Here is an 8,341-nt window from a genome sequence, read left to right as displayed (position 1 = left end):
GCTCTCGCTAACGCTAAAAGCGGTGTTTTGCCCACGCGGACGATTCACCTGGATATTTACCGTGTCTTTTTTTTTCTTTCTTCCAAACAGCGGTAATTACCGCTAACAACCCCGGGGGGCTCCGGAGGCTAAAATCTAAGTGGCTCTCAGGTTGCGTTAGCCGCCTGCTAATGGCGCCGGGGGTCGTTGCGATCAGTACATTACACTACCTTTTCACCGGGATGCTAATTCCTGTTGTTGAGAGCCGGGAGAAGATGATGCTACGGCTAACTAAAAAAATCTACAAATTATAAAAATTTAGAAAAAATCCCTGAATAAACTAGAATGTCAATATTTGATATTTGAGTATTAGTTGTTGTAACAAAAAAAAAAATTGAAGTTGTCCTAGCTAAGATAAATCAATAAGCATGAATGTAAATATAAATTGAGAGACAATTAGAAGACAATCAGAACTGCAAACTGAAAACTTTTTTATGTAAAAAAATCTTATTTAAAAAATTTTCGTTAGAAAACTTACCTATATAATCTTATTATAAAACAATAATCTGATTTATTTATACTGTCAGGGGGCGGGGCTTAATCTGGACGGGTCAGCTGTCAATCACAGGGCCGCGCGTCGACACCCAACAGTTCACTCTTTCTTTCGTTCACAATTAAGGTTCTAAATTTAACCGAATAATCCGTGAAATCCCTGCGTGCACACACACACACACACAAAAACACACACACACACACACACACACAAATATCTTCAAGGTTGATGATAGCAGTCAGCAGAGGAGAGTCCTCACATTGTCTCAACAGGAAGTGTTTAAACACCAGCTGGGGTGGAGCTAGGAGATATGGTGTGTGTGTGTGTGTGTGTGTGTGTGTGTGTGTGTGTGTGTGTGTTTGGTAAACTCCAGATAATCCCGTAGCACCGTGTCCTTCTGCACAGCCTTGTTCTGATGATCAGGAAATGAAAGGGAAGCTAACAATAGCAGCTAACGCAGTGTGTATATGTGTGTGTGTGTGTGTGTGATGGCTGCATAAGCGCCCTGGCAGGAGATCATGTGCGGGTGTGTATTCTGTCACCCAGGTGTCAGGACGTTTGCTAATTTTTTTGCTAATTTAAGAAGACAAGCACTTTGTTTGCTAACGTTTATCAAGTCCGAAGTGTGTGTGTGCATGTGTGTGTGTGTGCATGTGTGTGTGTTTCCTTGCGGATATCACAATGAGAGCCTGGAGGATCGCCACAGTGACATAGTGTGTGTGTGTGTGTGTGTGTGTGTGCATGTATGTGTGTGTGTGTCCGTCCAGGTGTGTTTACTTCTTGTCCTCACCCCCACGTGGCGGTTTTCGGGCGGAACCTCACACACTCTTACTACAGCCTCGTCCCACACACACCAACTGCTCGGTCTGAAGGCCCATCAGTCAGTCTGCCGCGGTTACTAGGCAACCTGTCATCCTCCAATCGTATCGACTCTCCTCGGTGGAGACCAAAGGGCCTGGACTGGAGGAATCAACAGAACGTTCTGCAAATATGTTCTTCTGGCGTCTGCATCTTCGCGACAACGTCTCCACAGCCAATCATCTGCCAGCGTTGACCTCCGTGTCCTCAGCGTCCTCCTACCCAGATCTTCCATGTCCATCTCAGAACATCTCACACGTCCTTCTGGACTCGTTCCTGAGCCTCTCCATCCTCCTCGCTCCCACAGAGGAACCTCCACGCCTTCATCTCCGGCTCTCCAAACCCGACTCCTCCACCTCCTCCGCTTCCTGAAGCTTCATCCGCCTCTTCACCAGATCGTACCTCCACATGTTCCTCCACCTGCTCCCACCTCAGATCACGGTGTCATCTGCAAATGGTCGGCAGAAATAGGGATTACCAGATTCTGATTCACGGGTCAAGATGCTTCAACGATACTTGAGGAGAACCCAGGCTCGTTGCTCCTCAGCCTTTCACGCTCGACGTGAAATATTGAAGGTGTGCTCATGTAAAAGCCTCAGGTGCGTCGTCGTGATTTCATCAAAAATATATATGCTAGTCCCTCGCTATCTCCCCATTTGAGATATGATAATAATATGATAAATCATATCATAAAATAATACATATATAATGAATAAATAATCAATAATAATACATATATAATAAATAAATATATAAATAATGAATACATACATACACATATATAATGAATGATAGCATATTGTATATTATCCTATCCCATCCTATCCCATCCTATCCTATCCATCCCATCCCATCCTATCCTATCCTATCCTATCCTATCCTATCCTATCCTATCCTATCCTATCCTGTCGTGTCCCGTCCCGTCCCATCCCATCCCATCCTATCCATCCCATCCTATCCTATCCTATCCTATCCTATCCTATCCTATCCTATCCTATCCTATCCTATCCCATCCTTTCCTATCCCATCCCATCCTATCCATCCCATCCCATCCTATCCTATCCCATCCCATCCCATCCCATCCTATCCATCCCATCCCATCCTATCCTATCCATTCCATCCCATCCCATCCCATCCTATCTTATCCCATCCCATCCTATCCTATCCATCCCATCCCATCCTATCCTGTCCCATCCCGTCCCGTCCCGTCCCGTCCCGTCCCGTCCCGTCCCGTCCCATCCATCCCATCCCATCCATCCCATCCCATCCCATCTCATCCCATCCCATCCCATCCCATCCCATCCTATCCTATCCTATCCTATCCCATCCTTTCCTATCCCATCCCATCCCATCCCATCCTATCCATCCCATCCCATCCTATCCTATCCCATCCCATCCCATCCCATCCCATCCCATCCTATCCATCCCATCCCATCCTATCCTATCCATTCCATCCCATCCCATCCTATCTTATCCCATCCCATCCCATCCTATCCTATCCATCCCATCCCATCCTATCCTATCCTATCCTATCCTATCCTGTCCTGTCCTATCCTGTCCTGTCCCGTCCCGTCCCGTCCCGTCCCGTCCCATCCATCCCATCCCATCCATCCCATCCCATCCCATCTCATCCCATCCCATCCCATCCCATCCCATCCTATCCTATCCTATCCTATCCCATCCTTTCCTATCCCATCCCATCCCATCCCATCCCATCCTATCCATCCCATCCCATCCTATCCTATCCCATCCCATCCCATCCCATCCCATCCTATCCATCCCATCCCATCCTATCCTATCCATTCCATCCCATCCCATCCTATCTTATCCCATCCCATCCTATCCTATCCATCCCATCCCATCCTATCCTATCCTATCCTATCCTATCCTATCCCATCCTATCCTATCCCGTCCCGTCCCGTCCCGTCCCGTCCCGTCCCGTCCCGTCCCGTCCCATCCATCCCATCCCATCCATCCCATCCCATCCCATCTCATCCCATCCCATCCCATCCCATCCCATCCTATCCTATCCTATCCTATCCCATCCTTTCCTATCCCATCCCATCCCATCCCATCCCATCCCATCCTATCCATCCCATCCCATCCTATCCTATCCCATCCCATCCCATCCCATCCCATCCTATCCATCCCATCCCATCCTATCCTATCCATTCCATCCCATCCCATCCTATCTTATCCCATCCCATCCTATCCTCTCCATCCCATCCCATCCTATTCTATCCTATCCTATCCTATCCTATCCTATCCTATCCTGTCCTGTCCCGTCCCGTCCCGTCCCATCCATCCCATCCCATCCATCCCATCCCATCCCATCTCATCCCATCCCATCCCATCCCATCCCATCCTATCCTATCCTATCCTATCCCATCCTTTCCTATCCCATCCCATCCCATCCCATCCCATCCTATCCATCCCATCCCATCCTATCCTATCCCATCCCATCCCATCCCATCCCATCCTATCCATCCCATCCCATCCTATCCTATCCATTCCATCCCATCCCATCCTATCTTATCCCATCCCATCCTATCCTATCCATCCCATCCCATCCTATCCTATCCTATCCTATCCTATCCCATCCTATCCTATCCCGTCCCATCCCGTCCCGTCCCGTCCCGTCCCGTCCCGTCCCGTCCCATCCATCCCATCCCATCCATCCCATCCCATCCCATCTCATCCCATCCCATCCCATCCCATCCCATCCTATCCTATCCTATCCTATCCTATCCCATCCTTTCCTATCCCATCCCATCCCATCCCATCCCATCCCATCCTATCCATCCCATCCCATCCTATCCTATCCCATCCCATCCCATCCCATCCCATCCTATCCATCCCATCCCATCCTATCCTATCCATTCCATCCCATCCCATCCTATCTTATCCCATCCCATCCTATCCTATCCATCCCATCCCATCCTATTCTATCCTATCCTATCCTATCCTATCCTATCCTATCCTGTCCTGTCCCGTCCCGTCCCGTCCCGTCCCATCCCATCCCATCCCATCCCATCCTATCCTATCCTATCCTATCCTATCCTATCCTATCCTATCCTATCCTATCCTATCCTATCCCAATCCTATCCTAATTTGATATATGAGCTAATTTAGCCCAAAAGATGCGGCAATAAAAACAATTTACTATTATTTAAGCAGAAAATGCTGTTTAAAAGTGCCTTCACGTGACAGTGAGGCGCAAGGAAGAGACGTCCGAGCCGGCGTGGAGGATTTTTAACATCATATAGGTCTGGTTGTGCGTGGGCTCGGCTGTGAGTGTGTGTGAGGGAGTGAATACACTCTTTCCTGCCCTCTCTGGTTGCTTGGACACCGGCGCTGGGAAGCTGGCCTGTGTTTCGCCGAGTGCCAGCCCACCACCTCCCCCAGAGAACGCCATTTTTGTTTGTTTTTTTTTTTTTCCCGCCGTCGGTGAGATCTACCGACCCGTCCCTTTTTTTTTTTTTCCTCAAACAAAAGAAAACTTTTCGGTCGGTTAGCGTGTGTGCAGGAGAGCGCGCTGGCGTGGCGCGGCGAGGGAGCGATGCGGCAACATGCGGACCGTGGGCGTGGGAGGGAGCGGGAGCGAAGCCCCGCAGCCAGACGGGTCCCGGTGGGAGGTGGCGGAGTGGGCGCCGGGTCGCCGCGAGGTTCGATCGCCGTTAGTCACGCAGCTTGTGCTGTCTATACGATAAAATATACTTGTGTGTGAGCGACTTCTGTCATTTTTTTTACCAGTCGTTGTTGACGTAGTGGGCGGAGGGGGTCGCCATCTTGGAAAAGTCGGCTAATTTCATCGTAGTTTGAATGTTCGATATGGAGAACATACGCTTGTGAGTCATTTTCAAGTGTATTGTTTGATAATAGAGCGTGTAGGATGAAGATTACCCTCATTTAAGGACTATTGACGCTGCGGCTTACACAACAATGCGGCTACTTTATGGATTTTTTTGGGCTAATTAGCTTCACGCCGACAAAACATTTAGCCTTGTCACTTCGGACCGATGAAATCACCGTGAAGTTCTGAAGCCGTTCAATTCCGACACCGAAGAAGATGATTTTAATGGTTTTTGTGCGCAGGAGGGAAAACCAAGATAGCAATCAGCTAGTAGGACAAAGCGGGGAAAGAAAATGGACGGATGGACTTTTCCTCGTCTTACTTATTATCAATCTTTTTCATCAGCCATGCTGCAGGTACTGTTCGGAAAAAAAGCATTTCCAGTTGGTATGTGTGGATTTTACCTGTATGTATTTTGTTAAGTTAAAAAAAAAATTCTCACCTTACAATGTCTTCCAGTCAAGTGTGGTCTATATTTATTTAGTTATTTTTAGTCGGTGGGGCGCTAGATAGTCCGGAAATAAACATTAAGTGCGTGTCAAGTGGATGACCCAATGATTGCAGCAAACGTTAGCGTTAGCATATACATGCATGTTTCCATAGACGTTAGCCGGAAGCTAACGCACCTTTTGTATCATGGTATTTTCTGTTTACCATATTTTCATGACTATAAGGCGTATATGTGCGTTATGCAGAACATTGCTGTTTTAACAACCCTGGAAATGGCGAAGAGATGCGCTTATGAAGCACAGTTTAAACTCAAGGCCATCAGCGACGCGGAGGGACATGGAAATCGAGCAGCCGCGAGAGAATCTAAGATTAATGAATCGATGGTTTGCAAGTGGAGGAAGCTGGAAAACGAGCTCCGACAGGTCGAGAAGACGCAGCTGAGTTTCTGCAGACACAAGGCGAGGTGGTCCGAGTCGGAGGAAAGACTCGAGCAGTGGATCATCGAGCCAAGAACGAGCGGGAGAAGCGTTTTGACGGTCGCCATTCAACTAAAAGCGCTAGCAGAAGAAATGCAAATTAGGCTTTTCAAGGAGGTCCGTCTTGTGCTTTCGTTTCATGGAACGGTGCCATTTTTCCATCCGGACCAGAACAACGGCAGCGCAGCAACTTTCAGCGGATTATAATGAAAAGCTGTCCATCCGCTCACATTCGACATCAGTCAGACTGTGGAGAAGAAGGGGTACAGCAAAGTAGCGATACGCTCAAAAAATGTGAATACCAAACTCAGTTTTGCTTCCGCTCTATATTTAAATACAGTTGTATGCTTGTGTGTGTGTGTTGTTGTTGTAAGGCGGACGTAGTAAAGGACACCATGAGAACGTTAAAGGGGGAAGTGTGGGCGTGGATTATATATAAAAACCTGCGCCTTATAATCAGGTGCGCCTTATGTGTGAAAATACGGTATGTCCAATATACTATGTTTTCTGAGTAAAGTTCAAACCTCATCCTCTGAGTTTTCTTGGGACCTGTTGTCCATCTGCCCGGAGGCTGAGAACACTGAGAGAGAACCCAGGGAGACGGAGAACATGGAGAAGGAACCAGGCGAGATAGAGGACCTGGAGAAAACCCAGGATGATGAATATGTGGAAAGAACCCAGATGCCGAGAACATTGAAAGAGAACCCGGGAAGATGGAGAACATGGAGAGAAGATGAGGTAGATATTCTCCCACTGGGGTTGGAGGTTTGGCCTCCAACCCCAAGTTTGGTCTTTGGAAACAAACGAATCACATGACCTCCCAGAGCCAACCAACACAAAAAGCCTCTAAAAGTAGGTTGAGCTCCACATGATTGGTATCTGCCGACCTTGGGCTTCCAGGTTTCGGAGCTGCAGACGACGGAAATGTGGATTCCGGCGAAAATCTCGACTCGAACCGGGCAAAAAAAACAGTTTAGTTCTGTCCGAACTGTGCACTTTGAACAGGAAGATTTCGACTCTTCATCCGGGAGTCGTCATCAAGAGGGTTCGCGTTTCAAGATTTTCCCCGTTAAAGCAAATCGAAGGGGTCGTCAATTAAATGCACTCGCAATCGGGGCCACTTTTCTTTTTTTTTTTAGGGTATTTTGCCCTCCTTTCTACCGAATCTTCATCACATCTCGAAATATTCGTCGTGTTCAAACCGCTGGATTTTAATTTCCCTTCCTCCTTTCAGATGCCGTTCTTTCATTTCCTCCCCTCTTATTGCTCTCCTCGATCTCTCACCTCATTTTCTCTTTTCACATTACACCTTCCGACGCCCCCTCCTCCCCCAGTCACCGAGCCTTTAGATCTCATTAGCGCTCCGACTCGTCGACGTGTCGCAACGCCACCGAGGAGAAGGAGGTGACGTACGACACGGAGGTCTTTCAAAGGTGGGGCGGGGGGAAGAGGATGAGCCCCGGCTCTCTATTTTTAGCGAAAGAATTTCAAAAGGAGCGCTTCGGCTGAAAAGACGGCGAAAAAAAAACAAAAAAACTAAAACGCACGTGTCGATTCTGCCCCCTTAAAAAAAAAAAAATTGTGCAGCATCACCCCTGGCAGCTCGCGGCGCGTTTTTGTGCTTCGGTTGAAGTGCGAGTCCTTTTGAGTCGACCTCCTTGTCGCCATGGCAACCCCCCCCCCCATCACACACACACACATCCACAGACACTCACACGCTTTAATGACCTCGACACACACCGTACGGCGGCTCGTTCTTTCGAAAGAGAGGCCGTGTGAAAACCTCCAGTGGAGGGCGCTGTTGCTTCCCAAAAGAGACACACACACACACACACACACACACACACACACACACACACACGCTCATTAAAAAGACGCGGTAACATCAATTAGCATGGTATGTTTGCAACCGGGTGACGAGTGGGAGAAGAACTCGCACCGGCGGACCAATGGTTTCAAGAGCTGCCGTTAAGCCCCGCCCCTTTTTTTATTTCCTTCGATTCAAACTCTTCCGGCGCCGTTTGCAAAAGAGAACGATAAAAAATGCAGATGTAGAATGAGACGCGTTGACCGTGAAATTCATTCCCGACAAGAAACTTTCCATCCAACAAAAAAAAGAGAAAAGAAAAAAAAATCGTGTTTTTTCTGTTTTTTTAATAATAATCGAAAAGC

Source organism: Fistularia commersonii, chromosome 19 (genome assembly GCF_037954325.1).
Source record: "Fistularia commersonii isolate RoL2024-O1a breed Wild chromosome 19, RoL_Fcom_v1.0, whole genome shotgun sequence".
NCBI classification, from domain to species: Eukaryota; Metazoa; Chordata; class Actinopteri; order Syngnathiformes; family Fistulariidae; genus Fistularia; species Fistularia commersonii.
The sequence above is the reverse complement of the archived record's forward strand: the minus strand, read 5'-3'. Positions refer to the sequence as shown.